The sequence below is a fragment of the Grus americana genome, chromosome 24, assembly GCF_028858705.1.
Source record: "Grus americana isolate bGruAme1 chromosome 24, bGruAme1.mat, whole genome shotgun sequence".
Classification (NCBI taxonomy): domain Eukaryota; kingdom Metazoa; phylum Chordata; class Aves; order Gruiformes; family Gruidae; genus Grus; species Grus americana.
The window spans coordinates 6342690-6359574 of record NC_072875.1 but is presented as its reverse complement, the minus strand read 5'-3'; the positions used below and the strand labels follow the sequence as shown (position 1 = coordinate 6359574).

The window sequence follows — 16885 nt, the reverse complement described above, 5'->3', positions numbered from 1 at the left end:
CTGCAGAGAAGGCCCATTAGCATCCAGGCCATGCACAAGTCTTTCTTTTTTCTTTTTTTTTTTTTTTTCCTTCCTTCCCCTTTTGGACAGGAGGATTTACTGTTCTACCTCCTAGTCAGGCAGCAAAGCCACTGGTATACACACAGCCTACACACCCACGCTCGGCAGTGAAACAGGTTGCTATCAAGGAGATATGGAGCCCTCTTAAGACAAAAGCCTTTCTGCAAAGCAGCCTCCTTCTGCAGACCAACATTCCTCCTCTCTCCCATGCAGGGAAGGAAGTGTAGGTGTTGCCTGTTGAAGACCGCACGCTGCTTTCTGATGGTTTCCCAGAGTTTGGTTTTGTCATGTTGGGATGCAGTTGCAGACACGCTGCCTCAAATACCATCTGACAAGGGCTTCTGGAGGTAAGAATTTCACAATCTTTGGTTGCTGTTTTGCTCGTGGCACTGGAGCGTGTTGAGAGATGAGCTATCAAGGCCCTGCATATCTGCACCTTCACAAAAATGAGACAGCCTGTTCTCAAGATCAGATTTGCATGCCACCCACTCTGCAAATTCTTAGGCCCGTGCTTGGAGGAGGCATCGTGAGCCATGCTGCAGAGCTGTCTGAACAGGAGGAGTTCAAGCTTACTCACGGTCTTAGCATAAGCTCTTGGCTGGACCTGTTGAGCTTAGACCTAGCAGGTTCTCATGCTCTGCTCTCCTAAGGGAACACAGATGCTTTAGGAGAGAGCCACAGCTGAGCCAATGGCTGGCAACCTGGGGAGAAAGCTCCCAGCTTGAAGGGCCTAGCACACTTAGCCCGTTTAATTGAAACAGCTTTTCACCCGTCGGAACAGACATGGCTCGAGAGACCAAGAGCCAGCTCCGCGAAGGTATCTAAATGCTGTTGACATCAAGAGGAAGACAGGCATTTAATACTTTGCAGATGTGGCTGTACTTGCCTTGCCCAACATCTTAATCTGTGCATGATCTGGTTCTAGCTCTCCTGTTTTTCCAAGCTCATACCCTGGTTTCTGGCTCTTCTCCTGGAAAGGACTGAATGTACGTGCGAGATGGGAAGGAAGCAATACTTGTGTGGATGACTAATACCTAATACTTAAAAGAGATTAAGATGGAAGCAGCAAGGGCTAGAGAGTTTCCAGCATGTCAGGCTGCATCTCTTTCTGTAATATAATTTCAGGCCATCTTCTGCTCAAAGAAAAGATGGAAAGAGTTAGAATTTGCCCCTCAAAATCTAGGATGAAGGGTAATGGAGAGAGAACAGAAAGGAAAGATGAACAGGAAAGCTGTGCATAGAAGAGGCTGTTAGTACCAGCCCTTGCATTCTTGAATTGCTTCTCCCTTCCCAAGAAAGAAATGTGAGGCTGAACTGAAAGTCGCATTTCCCTTGGGTAAGCAACAGGGAATAAGGCCTGAATCTTCTGCGCTGCATTAGATACCACTAACCAGGGGATTAAGTCCTGCCCAGATCATTTATTTTGCCTTGCCACTGGCCTTTGAGGTCAAGCCCCTTACTTACACAGATGCTTTGGGCTTGCAATGTCATGCTGATTCTCCAGGAGGAAAAAACAGGGGCAGGTGGCCTTGCTGTGTGGCTCTGAGGGAAGGCCATTAGGCAGGAGAGCTTCTAATTACGGCTGCACCAAGTCTTTGGCAAAAGCCAGAAGAGAAATAAGGCAACAAGGAAACAATTACAGATCACTTGGCTAGGAACGTATCAAAACAGTCACATTGTACTGAGCGCTGTTCTTGCCATTTTCATTAACAAACGGACAGCATAATTACATCTTCAAACTGGTCTGGCTCACAGCCAGTACGGACCATGAACATTAGTGCATTCGCAGAAAATGGGACACGAGGGGATCTCAGGAGGTCAGCTCATCCCCACCTCCGCTTTAGGGCATGAAAATCCGAGGAATACAACTGCCTGGGCCCCTGGATGTCTGTTGAGGTTCTCACATGCAGTGTTTCCCCGTGATCGTTTTCATCTGTTAAAGCGCTGCACATTTATCAGTTAAGCCTCAGTCCCTTCAAATTCAGTGTCCCCTGCGATTCAGTAAGGATGTACGGTTCCAGTTCACTGGAGGAAAAAAACTGAGGAATGGGAAGTCTCAGGAAGGGAAGGAACACACTGTCTCAGCCGGCAGTGGATATGCCATTCTGGGATCTGTTCACCGGATCAAAGTGTCTTGCAACAGCAGAAGCAAGGGCCAGGAACAAAAATGGTGAGCACCGAACTGGGAATATTTGCACAGGGCAGATTTGAAACCAACCCTTCCTGCCTATTCCCACTTGCCTTCCATTGTTTCCTTAGCCAGCCCCAAGAATTGCCATACAGGCACATCCTACGTTCTTTCTCACTTCAGCAAGTCCCTTTCCTCCCGAAAGTGGCAGATGCTGATACCAAATTAGTGCAAAGTGGGAGGGAACCAGCAGATAACTGTGCTAAGAGCCAGGGGCAATGGTCTTCCTCCCGTCCTCTGCCTTCCTCCCGGCAGGGCTCTTGTTGCAGCAGGCAGATGCTAAGGGAAGTCTCCAGGGCAGAGTCAAGTCAGCAAGACACGGCAGGGATCTATGGCCACGATCAGGGAGACAGAATGAACTGTAACGGGAAAAGGGGCAAGTTCCTTTATTTTTGTCTTGTGTGGGAATTTGACTCAAGGATTGCTGAGAATCTCATAAGCCAAAGTGACGTTTTCCAGGCTGAGCGCCAGCCAACGCACAGACTTGATCTCAGCAGGTATTTGACTTCGTCAGGAGCTAGGATGCTCGGTACCTGCCTGACCCTGGCTTTTGATGAGGACACATATATCAAAAGCTGCCTGAAATGCAAAGACAGGAAATAAGCGGATATGCTATCAGCACCAGGCTTTGCAATGCTCTTTAGTGTCTGGCTGTGTCCCAACCATCAATACAGAGACTCGCAGGGTTTTAGCCTATAATCCTCTATTTCTCTGTCTGTGACTCTAATCTCTTGATCCTCCGTTCTCCTCCAGCCTATAGCTTGACCAACAAAACATGGATCTGAAGTTCTGCTTATCAGAGACCAACCATGTCATCTTCCTGTGGAAAATGGGAGTTGGGAAAGAGAGCAGTAGTCATCAGAGCCAAGAGCTGAGAGTAGGCTAGAGAAGGGAATGGGAGAGGGCATAAGCAAGCACACAGAGAAATCATTTATGACAAGACTGAAAACAGCTCTCTTTTTAAGAACATTTTTTCCAATTTTACAGTATCATTTTTGTCCTTTTTTTGTGTGTATAATTCTAGCCTCGGGTATAAACCACAATTGTCTAGCTAATGCGTTGTACAAAACATGTACAAATGAACATTGCAAGAGACTGACTGCAGGCACCAAGGGAACGTTCACATCTGCCTATGAGCGTGCAACCAAGAGCCTGTGAAACTACTGCCGTCATTCCACGCCGGAGAGGTGGGGCTGTCTTCTGTAAGGCAGCTTTGAAGCTTTGCAGTGAATCTGTCAGAACAAAGGATGCAGATCTACAAGGGAAAAAGGCATTCAGTAGAAAGCTGCCCGAGCCACGTGCAGGCCTGAAGACATGTGAGTTGGGGGAATATTGTTCTAGGGGCATCCCTGAATCACCCGAACAGATCTGAAAAGACTTACCTTGTTAACATCAGCCTGAGCGTAGGCTGCAAACCTGCAGAGGGAGTTGCGCTGCAGGGTTCAATAGAGATTATTTTCTTAGGAAGTACATTGGGAATTAAAGGGAGCCGGAATGAAGTCACAGACAGATAAAGATGAAAAGCTTGACACAGAGCACTATTAGGAATATGCTGGCATAAATGAGCAGGGGAAGAGGGAGGAAAGTAATGCCACTGTAGAGCAAAGAGTGAGGATGAAAGCCATTTTGGCTTGTCCTAACTTGGGTTCCTGACCAAGGCAAGCTTGTTAAACAACAGCAGAATCGAGCCTTGGCATGGAGGGGTTAAAAGATTACTTGTCCTGGGAGAGTTGAATTAGCCACATATCTGGGAACTAACTTCTCCCAGACCCTGACTTGTTTTTCTCCTTAAACATCATCTGCTGCTATTTTTAGCAGAGAATTTTCTCAGCCGAATGCTCCCAGTTGAGTCCTGGTCAGAGGCCCTTTTCCCAGTGAGACACAGGCCCAGCAGCAGGAAGGTTGCTGCTCTGCATGGAAGATCATTCCTGGCTACGTGCTGGTCCCCAGTTCAGCTTAGCTCTGTCTCATTGTCCTGCCAGCGTTGGGGTGTACCTGTTGTGCTCCAGGTCTCTCCTGAGGCATGGGTGACAGTCCCCACACCAGCCTGGTGCAGGCATATTAAATGCTCTCACAGACCCCTAAAAGCCAGGGGAGGCTGCAATCTGGTCTGCTCTTTCAGAAGCTGCTAAAGAAGAGGGTGGGCTGGACTTGATAACTGCCTGCGGGCTTTTTATGAGTATGAATGGCAAAAAAAAGGTGGGGAGGAGATAGAAATGATTAGGCTGACATTAATAACAGGATCTGCTTCTCAGCACTAAAATCTATTTGGATTCATTCCAGTTCCTCCAAGGGAAACCGTGGAAGCTTTTATTGTTCATTAAAGTTGCAACTAAAATCGGACTGGATAAAGCTTAAGGAAATACCTCTCAGAGGACAACCCTGCTTTGGCTGCTGGAAACAAATGAGGTAACTCCCTTCTGCTTCTTTGGTTCTCTCGGAGCCCTTATTCCTCCTTAGCCAAAATGCTAACCTGTCCATCAGTCCATCACTCCCTTCCCCTGGCTCCTTGCTGCTTAGCCTCCAGACAAGCTATCTGTCTGCTCAGGCTGTCTGCCGATGTGCAATTAGCAATGCGTCAGTGAATGTTTGGGGCAGTTCGCAGGGAAACAATGCCTGTAACTTCTTTTATCTACTGCTTGATTGAACACCTGCCTGCCAGAATGGGCATGTAAATCAAAAGGCCAGATCAGGGCACATAGATGGACGAATTGAGTAAACCAGGAATGAACCCCTGGCTTGCCTGTGCTAGCGTGCAGTTAAAGCTGGGGGACCCTGGAGGATCGAGCCCTCTGGATCCTGTGACTAAAGCACAGCGAAGGCTGCAGACCAGTGCTGGAGAGCAGCAGCAGTCAGTTGGTTACAGCAGAGCCACATTCAAGAAGATCCCTCTAACAATGGCCCCTTCTTGGTCAGTGTATCTGTTGCCTGTGTGTCTTGGAGTCACGTCAGTGAAGCAAACAGATTGGGAACATATTTGTACTCCCCACAGCAATACAGAAGCCAACCCAGACACAGAAGAGCAAGCTGGGCTCTTTTCTGCTCCTTGCCTCAGTGCCAAGTTTCCAGCTCTGCTTGAAACCTGTGGCCGAGCCCTACTTTGGCAGGGGTGAGGGGAGAGGACAGGCAGGGTCAGGAAATACTCTGCTTTCAGCTCATGCTTGCAGAAGTTGGCAGCTGGCTACAGGAGAAGGGAGCCAGACTGAACTCGATCGCGCACCTCTGAAGGCCCCCACGAGATTAAATTTGGCACTGTACGGCTTCGCCCTTCTCCTCAGCTACGCTTGAACAAACGGGGCTGAGAACAGCAGTCACCTGGACAACCCACAGATGCTGCATGCGGGCTTCTCCAGTGGCAAGAGCTACCTTCAAAATGCTTCCCCAAGCCCAGCAGGAATCCCAGGAGCCCAGGATTTCTCTCTTGACCTTCACGTACACATTCCCACACACGAGCACTTAACCTTTGAGGCTCCTTTGAAAATCCCAGCGACAGCATTTTACGGATGAGTATGTTTCCCCTAACATCTGCCCCCTGTATCAGATGCTGCCAGAGCCTCTCTCTCTTCTGGCTCTGCTCCCAGCTGAAGGACAGACAATAGGCATTTGAATACAGTCTCCACTTCCCCTCCCAAACACCCTCGGGGAGATGGCACATCAGAGCCAAGACAGCGCTGAGAGCACAGCTTGCCAGCCAGCAACAAGTCTCTCCAGATCACCGCCTGCCTCCTCTTTCCATCCCAGTGTAGCCGAACCACTGGCTACAGTTGTTACTGGCCATGCAGGCCAGCTCTGCTGGGCAAATCCTGGCAGCATCCAGCTAGCCAAACTGAGGAAGACTTTTCTCAGCACGCTGATGCTGGAGCCAGCCTGATGGTTCTCCGAATGCTGCCAAAATCGACTGACCTCCTGGGTTTCCAACCCTGCCAGCCAGAGCACTGGTTAACGGACCTCTCCTGTACCTCTCTGCCACGCCAGCTCACCTGGAAACACACCGGCCACCTCTTGGACTCCCCCCTGCTCTCTCTCAGCAGCATCTAGCTGCAATTAACTGATCCAGGCAGTGCACAGGGCACAGAGAGGAGCAGTTCCACCTGCAGGAGGTTTGACAAGGGTTCAGGGAGAGCTGGCTTGGATTCTCCTGAAGAGCCATTGTTCCGTCTTTCTAGAAATAGCTCCGCTTCTCGCATCCTGGAGCCATTCAGCCTGTTTGGCACTGCTTCTGCTGCTTCAGAGACAACAACAGTGAGTGAGAAAAACCTGTCTAGACACCGTTTACCTTCCATCAACTCCCATTGCCACATCAAAGCACCACTTCGAACAAACCTGCAAACTGGCCAAGTAATAATCCTCAGCTCTCCTGTGCCTGCTCCAGCCAGAGGCAGTCAGACCCATCCCATCATGCTTCAGAGGTCACCTTTAATCCAGGCCCTTCTGACAACAGGAAGAGAGGTAGGATGAAAAATTTCATTACAGGAACATCGACAGAAGTTACCTGGCCCCAGACTGCTCAAGTGGGGGCTATGTCCTTTCTGCTCAGCATCCAGGGACAAGCAGAAATCTCACCTAGCTCCTATCAACAATCTGCAAACATCCAGCTCCTTTCAAAAGCAGCCATACAAAGAAGTCCTCTGGGCAGTCCAACCTGCTCGGATGCTGGATCCCTTACCTTTCCAAAGCCATGGACGTGAATGCTGAGCAAGCTTTGCTACCACCCAGAGATCAAAGAATGTCTTCCGATGGCAACCGAGGAAATGGAGATCACCGAAAACTACAAGCAGCTTGTCCACCATGAGGCAGCAAGTCACTGTCAGAGCAGGACAAAGCCACAGCAGCTTAGGTAAATGCTCCAGATACCTTGACACCAAGGGGGCAGCAGTGTGAAAGGAGCTGGAGAGGTTTATAGGTCACTTGAACACGAGTTACTTGAAGTCACGGCCGTGGGGAAGCACCTGGCACTAGCATCAAGCACTGGCCCTATGCAGCCAACACAAGAGCAACATCTAGCTCATTATTTTAATAAGGGTCCTTTGAAATACCTTCTGTGTGAGAGACAGCTAAGAAAATCCAGTCTGGCTTTATTCTGTCTCAGGCAGAAACAGCCTTTATTTTGCAAACTGCTGCTAACAGCTCTGTCTCATTAGTCAGTGTTTAGGGAACCAGGCTGCAATTGTTCTGAAGGCTGGCATTGCAGAAAGAGCCTTGGTAATGAGGTCTACAGGAGACGATTCCTCCTGACAGGCCCACAATGACCTAGAAATCCTACTTAATTCCCTGTCAGTGAAAAGTGCTGAGTAACAGCGAGGTGCAGAGACACTGGGGGCCGATTTGAGAGGGAGGCTGCGGCCTCTGTTCACGCTTTGGACTGTGATGCAAGAGCTCTAGGGTGGAAAAGCCAGCACCGCTCAGCTATGCAGCAGCTCCCCAGATAAAGCAGAGGGGAGGCTTGCCAGGCAGATAAACAGAAGTTTGCTACGGGAAGGTTTGTAGCCTGTTTCCTTGGAGGAAAATGCAGCAGGCTGGCACAGGCTCGGGGCTACAGACATGCTGCTTCCAAGTGGTTTGTTTTCCACAAGCAGCACGTGTACCGTGGTTAGGAACCTCTGGGCTGGATGGCCCCGAGCCAGCTAGGCCAGAAGATGAGGTACAGGGACTCAGCTGGAATGCGGGCTGGATACAGCTGACGTTGAAGACCACCCCCAATAAAGACCCTTACAGGCATGTGCTTGCCACCTGTTTCAGCCAGCAGACGAGGGGACTAAACCAGGAATTCTGGAACTGAATGCAGTGTCTGTTAAAGAGTGGTCTGAAGACTCCCACCCACGTGAAGCTGTCGCTGATGTGTGCTCTCTTACAGCCTCAGTGCAGAGGAATGCGTCTTTGCCCATCGTGTGCAAGACTGCTATTCCCATACCGCAAATGCATCCCTGTTTAAAGTACAGCTCAAATCTGCAAAGGACTGCTGTAAAAAAAGAAATGTGGAAATGAAATCACCAGCCAAAACAGTGTCTAGAGACATCTCAAGCCAAGTCCCTCGAATGTCAGCACCAGAAGGAGGGCTCTGAGACAGAGAACCTAGCTCGCTCTGCTGCACTGGCTCTGTTGGCACAGACAGAGGATCTGCCTCGGAGACATGAGGAAAAGACATATGCTGAGAAAGGAAGGACCAGCTTTATTTTACCAGCCTGTGTTCCCACCAGAGATGTGCTTTAAAGACTGCCTTGCAAAGTAGGAATTAAATCCAAAGGTGCCTATGCATCTTCCTTGCTGTCATCCCCTTATCAGTTATCTCCAGTCTGCTCTGAGCCAGAAGATGAAAGGATCGTAGCACCACTTATCTTCCCACTTAAGAACATGCTTAACAGCTTGCTGTTAAAGAGGAGGACGCTCAAGCCTCGGGAAGCAGCTGTAAATTTTGCAAATGGGTTCCCTCACATTTCTTTGAAGGAGCTACTGCTTCTCAATGAGGGACACAGATACAAAAGGAAACTGGGGAGGGAGGAAAAGAGGGAAGTCTTTGTAGCAAGGAAAGACTTTGCCTCATGTCCAGAATGCGTTGAGTGACAGATGTGAGATGTATGGCATGTGTGTCTCAGAAGTGACCGAGGATGAGCCAGGAATTGAAAAGCTCTTGGGAAATATTTAAGTAGCCAGAATTATGACATGTTTGTCACTAGAGTACAAGAAGTTCCAAAACCACGCTGTCCTTGAGACTGTGCAGTGTTACAGCCAAGAAGGTTAGGGATCCCCTTACATGCTGCAGGCAGAACTGCTGCACGCAACCCAGCTCCAGCTCTAACAGTTGAGGCCAGGTCACCGCGCATCCTCTGCGCTTCTCCCAGAGCCTGCTGCCTCATCTCCCCTCTTCACAGAGCTACTTGTTATCACGGTGAACCTGAGTCCAGCTTGCCTTTGTCATTTAATAGCTGAGTCAAACTGTCAAAATGGCCAAACAGGACCTGTTCCAAATATTTGCAGAAAGAGGAGGCTGGAGGAGCCTGCAGCAGAACACCAGGAGCCTCCCCAGGCAAGGAGAACAATTGCTATTGTTGACCAACAGCAGGCTGCTGGTGGGCAACGAGCACGCCTCGGCGCAACATCGGGGGGGGGGAGAAAAGCCCCCGAGTCCTCCCATGCTCACGGAGCTCTGCAAACAAACTGGAATCTGGAGTCCCCTCTGTCCCCTGGCAAATCCCCAGCAGTCCAGCGCTGCAGACTTATCAGCCCTGATTGTAGCTCAGCTGTTGACTTGGAGAACTCAAGGCGCAGTTGGCAATCGGGAGAGGGGGGTACCCGAGTGCCTTAGAAGCTGCTGCCAGCCCAAAGGCAGACTTCAAAGGGCTTATCTTGCCCTGTTTTGTGGGAGAGCGTGCAGTGCCTGTGGGTGAGGACAGCTGTTTGTTGGCCAGGCCCATCAGAGGATTTTTGATGGAAGAAGAAAGAAGTTAGCACCTGGTTTAACCTCTCCTCCAGCACGCACAAGGCAGCTTTGGCAGGCAGAGCTCTGCACAGCCCTGTTATTTATGGGATGTTGAAAACTGGCCAAAATGAAGGGAAAACACCAGATACATAAGGATGCTTACCAACTCAAATAGCCAGTTCTGCTTGAGGGAGAACCCGTGACACTCGGGAGGCGATTACAAGGCGCTCTGCCTTTCATCTCCAGATCGCCAGTTCAAAGGCAACTCCATCAGCACTGACCAAGCTGTAGCCAACTAATAGCTATTTGTTCCTGCACGAGAAATGAGATAAGCCATTGTCTCCTTGCTCCCTGAGAAATCAGACTGGCCCCATCGATGTACACTACGTTCAAATCTCAGCAGAGCAGCTAAGACCAAAGAGGGGGAACAAACCAGCACCTCGTCTGCTGTAGGAGCTACAAGATCAACAAGGAGATCCATGGTGGTTTCATGGCGTGTGTATCCAGTCCTGTCAGCAAAGCACAGATCATTCGTGCTAATAGAGGGTTGCGTATTACTCCTTCCACCTTCGTGGCTGGTATCTAAACACCTCAACAAAAACAACCCGCTCTTCCAAGGACGGGGCACTCACACTGGCCGAGGAAGTCAGGGCTGGTCCAGAGGTACAAGTTGCTGATGTTCGCAGAGGTGGGACCTCCCCTTCTGAAGTATGTTACTGATGCACAGGACCTCCCTACTACAGAGTGGGTGTTTTCCAGGCTCTAAAAATAACTAACTCCAAACAACATGGTGGGTATAAAGAAATATTTATCTTTGGGCTTTTGCAGAGATCAATGCAGAAGAAAAAGATTAAAGCAAAGATTTAAGTGTATATTAAAAATAGCTGTTGATAAGATCCTTTGAGGGGATAAAAGCTATTTTACAGGAGCAGCAAAAACTGCAGGACTTTGCAACACCTTCCCTGCTGTTAACTGTGTAAGCTCCCGGAAATCATTCAAGAGAGTGTTAGCAGCCAGAGCGCCCCAGGAGGAAGTCCATTAGCAGGCAGCAATCTCCTTAATGGATCCTCCGGGTATGTGGTAGATGCTGCCTTGCCCGGACACTCGGTTCTTTCCACGGCTGTGATTCAAGGGCTGCTCACGCAGCCATTATCATCCCATACTCTAAGGAATGCTCCTCATCTCTATGGCAGCCTGATAGCACGATGAATTAGTCCTTTGGGTAGCTTTCATTGAGGAAGGACACAAATTGGTATAGTGAGTTCTTTCTTTTCCTTTTTTTTGGACAGAACCTAGCAAAGACAGACACCGATCCACGCACAGAAGCCGTACATGCTACCGTAATGCAGGTAAAAGCAGTAACATCTAATCAAAGTCTTTGTTTTCCAAGGATGGCATCCTAGCAAAACAAAAATATTGTCTTCATGACTGATCTCGGCTTAAAAGATCAAGCAGAGACTTGTACATCTATGTGCAGACAAAATCATTAAGTCCTCAGCTGTGCAACTGATTCCACTTGAGAAGGTCTGAGAGAGCACGCAGCCACCCCGGAGAGATGTAAAGTGGCAGGAACCGTTCTACTGGGAACGAAAAGCAGGACTGCTGTGCAGAGCCCTGCTGACCCTGTTAAAAGGTAAGCTTGGTTTCTCAAAACAGCTCTCCTTCATGGCGTTGTTTGCCCATCTTATTCCTTATTGCTAATGAAACCAAAATTCTGACTTACTTTGGGTAAATAGAATAGTACAAGCTCCTTCAGCAACCATTGAAGGACTCGATGGTTATACATCTTGAGACATGCTGGATGAGACTGTCAAAAGTGGCAAGTGAATTAGGTGTCTCAGGTCGGGGAGTGAGCAGGGAAGTCAGATGCTTTCACTGGACCTGAATTTTTAGAAGTATTATACTTCCACCCTGCAAAGCAGAGTCTAAAACAAAGCGCCCAATTTACATCCTACCTGTCAAATGCTGGCCGCTCACAGAAGGAATTGCCCCAAAGTTTATTAAGGCGTGGATTTTTGGAAGAGGCTGTGGGTGTTAGAAACACAGCCTAGTAACGGAACAAATCCCCTTAGATTTTAGTGGATTTCTCCAGCTCAGCAGAAAATCTTACCTAGGCCACCAAAATATATTTTTAATAGTGTGATTTAAAAATCTTGAAATACTTCTGAACAATGTCAACTGGTACCTTTTAGCCACATGCCAAAGATATAATAAGTCCCTGGCACACTGCAGTTTTAAAGCTCAATGTCTTCAAATGAGCCAGCTGTGCCCAAATGAATTAAGAGGACTCTTAAAAACCCACTGTTCTTACATTTGTGCTGTAATAATCAGGTACATTGATGGGAGTATGTTAGAGTGGGTTCTGGCTTTAACTCCGAAATCCCTGGGATTTATGACTTAAAAAAAAAAAAAGAAAACCTTGAGCATTATCTGAACACAATTTAATTTAATCTACTTCATCTATTGCTGCACTGAAACCTTCATTTCCCCTTGTAACTGACTCTCTGTTAAGCCCTGTGCTCCATCCCACAAGGGGCACTACATAACCCAATACATTATATTATTTATACTGACAAGTGATTCTTGCATGACAGAACAATTCCCATTAATTTTTTGAGCTTATCTCAAGTACCTGTGGGCTGTCAGGTTACAGCATGTATGTGGCTGGTTTTCTTTTTAATTAGTTAATGCCAGCCCAGTGTTGACTGGACTCCCATTTGACGGCTCTCAGCGGTCTGCAAGTGAGTTCATGGGAATCCTACTCAACTGTGCTCTCAGGAGCAGGGGAAATTGGAGATTTTTTTTTTTCTTTTGCCAACTCCTGGTTATAAATTTTGCTTCTGCATCTGCTGCTCTTTTCTCTGCCAGTTGTCTGTTTAGAGCATGCACCACAAGCCATTTCCTTCAATACTCAACGCAGCAGAGAAGGAGCTTTGACTGTCTTTGACAAGACAGTGAAGAACTGCAGAGGAACACCCTCTCTAGACCCTGCTGCTTGCATATTAGGTTGCCCAGAGAAGCTGTGGATGGCCCCTCCCTGGAAGTGTTCAAGGTTGGATGGGGCTTTGGGCAACCTGGGCTAGTGGAGGGTGTCCCTGCCCATGGCAGGGGGGTTGGAATAGATGGGCTTTCAGGTCCCTTCCAACCCAAACCATTCTGTAATTCTATTATATTAGCGTTTTTTCTAAGAAATTTGAAGGCCTGGCTTAGGATGCTGCTCTAATAAGAACTGGGCACCAGCTCAATTATGCAGCTGTCCTGGTTTTGCACTTCCAAGCTGTGTGTTAGACAGCTGAACTTCTGCACAGGAGTCACACAAAGCTTTCTTAGAGTATGAAATGCAGCCAGGCAATCAAAGTTAGCGTCTGCTGAGGAAGAAGTGATAACAGAACCTCAGCTGGCCATTCTTGTGCAGGAAACATCTTTAATATACGCCTCCTTCAACATTTATCCCCAAAGGAAGCCTGCTTGACCTCTGCTTATCTAAAATGAGAAGCAGAAGTTTGTGAGGAGTTGGTTGTCCTTGAGACCAAAGTTCTGGTGAAGTCCATGGAGCACCTTGCTGTCCTGTTCCCCGCAGATGTACTTTTTTGCTGGTAGGTCTCTAGAAAGAGAATTAAACTCTCCAAACAATACCTCTAATCTGAAGTTAATACTGTGAGTGTTAGCACTCTGAAGGGTCATAAGCAGACAGAGATCTGAGCTTTCCAGCCAAAAAAAAGGTCCAGTTTTTATGTTATTGTTTATTTTTCTGAAACTGAAAACTCTCATTTCCAGCATGGGAGTTTGAGGACTGCAACCCAGCAGGTATTTCCTCCGCCCCAAGTACAGCTATTGACAGAACTGCACCCAAACAGCAATCCAGACCCTTTGGGTAAAAATTAAAACCGTGTCCAGAACATTCATTAGTGCAATTAAAGCCATTAACTGGTTCTTAGGCCATGTCCTGACTCAGCAAAGTAATGGGATTTGTAGCACGGCACCCGCCCTTACTCCTCCACTACACGGACCTGATGTTTAGTGGTTGAATTTGGTTTTGATCCTGTGTCTCATAAAAAAAACACGATAGTCCCTAGGGGTTCAGAGGGAAGGCAAACAGCCCTTATCAATTGGAAAAAGATGATGCAGTTCATATTCCAGTTGATAGAGAAGCCAGATGGAGAATGTAATTATCCTAATTAATTTTATATCTTGAATTAATATCTTTTTATATAAATGGCAGTTTCAAAGCAGGCCACCAGCTTTTATGCAGAGAGTAGTTGTTTTATCTTGTTGAGCGGCGCGTTTGCAATACACGCTCTTGTTTTGCAGAAAAGGACTCTTGAGGACTCGGGATCCTGTTGGTCTGTGGAAATTTTCCCCTTGCTAATTCCCTCCCACCACTTCAGGCCTGCTCTGTAAGGAGTTCACGAACCTTCTCCGGATCATCAGGGCTTGATGCAATCAACTGTGAAGCATTAGCTCTAAATATACAACTGGGAGGCCGGTTCTGCTTCAACACACAAACACTCCTCGCAAAGGATGATAAAGCAGTGGGTGCAATTTGCAAGAGAAACTTAAATAATAATCCAAGTAAGCTGCAAGGAAAACAGGAGCAAGTGGGGGGCTAATCAACGTCTTACCCTTTGGAGATGGCTAAAGTTCGGGGCAGGAGGCTCAGAAACCAGGCCCACCCACAGCTGTTATGTAGAACAGCTTTTGTCCTCGCTTGTGAGGCTAAATGCAGAAGCTCATCCCGCTTTATTTACTTGTTTAGGTGATTTTCTGGCAACTCAACGTGCATTCCTGGTGCAAATCCTCAGCGTGTGGACAGATAATTGAAAAACAGTTGCAGCGGGCCAAGAGACCCAGAATTCAACTTGTACAAGGAAAATAAACAGGTCAGTAAAAGAACCTAAGTTCACGATCAGAGCAACATCTCAGTCCACAGCTCTTTCTCCTAACTAAAGAAAACACATTTTACTCTTTATATCTACTTGTGCTTCAGTAACCAAGTAATTCTCAGAAGTATTCAGAGCAAGAGGGAATGTGCTGGTGTCACGTTTTTTTGTCAACAGCTGTAAAGTCGATGTGCATCCAACTACTTTTTGGTGGTGATGCCAGATATTGCTTACTCAAATAAGAACACCAAGCCCTTCCTAAGAATTTTTTTGAAGATGTTATTAAGCGTCTGATTTTTGGCATGGCTCTCAAAGCTGTTTGTCCCGATTTTTTTACTGCCTGTTGAAAAGAAAGCAATACTGCAAATAACTTCCCATCAGAAAATACCAACAAGCAACTTATCGTAACTGCCGTAGAGCTAACAACATTTCTACCGAGTGATTTTTTGGCACTGACAGCTGACTCGGAACAGTTGCTGGTGGCTGGGACAGATGGACTTCATATATATGTTAAAAAAAGAAAAAGGAAATCAGAACTTCTACTCTGTAGATTTTTGAAAAGCCTTTTGCAAAATCCAACATATTACCAAAACCTCAGAATTAAATCAAAGGGAGGCTTGAATACGTTGAGCTTTAAAACTGAAATGGACTTGCCATATCTCCCCATCAAGGACTAGAAGGTATCAACGTGTTTTATTTTCAACAGGAAATACTTGTGAGTTTTGGGAAGGTCTCCACGGTTCTGGAGAGCTGGATTTTTTTTCATGTGAAATCCTCAAAATCCAAATGTCTGTTTCCACGGGCAAGTTTGCAACAGAGACCTCAAGGTAAGAAATCACACTGATGTCAACTGTAAGCCCCACTTCTCATCACTGACGCCAATAACTTCCGCTAGCATTATTATGACCGTGGCATTTCCCTGATGTGCAGCATCTTTAGATGCTTTTAGTGCCTAGAGCTGGTTTTGCACTGAACGCTCCATGCTTCACTGGCTCCTCTTTCATGGCAATGTTTTAAGGCCATGAGCAAGAGTAGGGTCCATGTTGGCAATAACTGCAGGAGGAGGCCATCTCTGCCCTGCAGCGCTTACCGTCTAAGCAGCACCATGTAGTCTAAAGCATACGGGTCAGAGTTTTGCAGTTTGGGATCTCAGCATCTCATTAGCTTTGTCAGCTTCCTTTTTTGCCCTTTCTTTTTCTCTTTTTTTTTTTTTTTTTTTCTTCCCCTGAAGTAATCAGTTGGCATCAAGTGTATCCTTATGGCCTCACTCCTATCCCACTATCCAGCACCAACCCTGCAGGCTTCGGGACATGTTTAATTTTAGGTACTGCTGACAGCGTAACCTTAACTTAGTGGGATGCGCAACAAACTTTTATTTTCAGCCACGCTTCTGCCCACTCTTCTGGGCTTATGACCCCAAATTTGAAAACAGCTGGAAATCAGTACAGGATGAAGCACTTTGATTTGGCCATAATCCTTTCTATTTAAATAGAGAATAAACCCAGTTACTACTTGATTTACTCACCAGATAAATGCTCTCAGACAGAGGTGCAAACCTAGTGGGTTTTAGCAACTTTTGTCTGTCTAAAGAAATGCAGCAATATCTGTAGTTCATCTCCGGTCGTGCTATCTTTTAGGCCAGATTCAACAGGACACTGAGGCACTGCTCATGTAAGAGGAAGGAAATGGAGTACTTTTCTACCTTGCAGCCCAACTGTAAGGGGAAGTTGTGTTAAACCTGTCATTTTTTTTCTCATTCAAAGGGAGCATCTGAATCCAGAGCTAGCACCTGGAAGACTATGCGATGCTCCAGGATTAGCCACTCCCAATTTCTCCTCCTGAAACTGTTTCTGCTACAAACCACAGTAAAGCAAGCGAACAACAGACCCTGGAGCGCATGACAACCATCTCCTCATCACAGAGGTGTCAGAGTCATCTTCTCACCCTCCACTTACTTTTTTTGGTAAATAGTGCCCAAATCTCACTTTATTTGAGGCTCAAACCGCTCTGCAAGTTAGCTGGAGTCATTGGAGAATTGTTTTGTCCTTAGATAAACTGCTTGAAATATTTCAATACACTTCTTGAGTTGACCCAAACCAGTTATTTGTGTGTCTGTACACACGTGCATGCGTGTGCAGCCCCGTGTATTTTAGTAATCAGTTGCTGGTCGTCACCCTAACCCCCTTCTGTCCCCTTTTCTCCTTCTGCTGTCTGGGCAGATTGGGGGAGGGCAATGCAAGCCCACCGGCTGCTGTCCCCCTCCTTATTCCCCCCCCCCCCCGCACTATTAATAGCCAGACAACAAATGAGCCCAAATTCATTCCTGAGCGGAATTAGCAA

General features: G+C 47.2%; 1 protein-coding gene and 1 long non-coding RNA gene across 2 annotated transcripts in view; one reads left to right on the top strand and one right to left on the bottom strand.

Annotated features, from left to right (window-relative positions):
• JAM3 (junctional adhesion molecule 3) overlaps positions 1 to 16885 on the bottom strand; it is a 31869-nt gene that overhangs the window by 14175 nt on the left and 809 nt on the right. The window lies entirely within an intron of this gene.
• LOC129196189 (uncharacterized) lies at positions 3345 to 16630 on the top strand. The gene is made up of 7 exons (XR_008574086.1): positions 3345 to 3564; positions 4532 to 4657; positions 11056 to 11298; positions 13977 to 14197; positions 14422 to 14545; positions 14653 to 15372; positions 16309 to 16630. It is a non-coding gene; the product is annotated as an uncharacterized LOC129196189 (long non-coding RNA).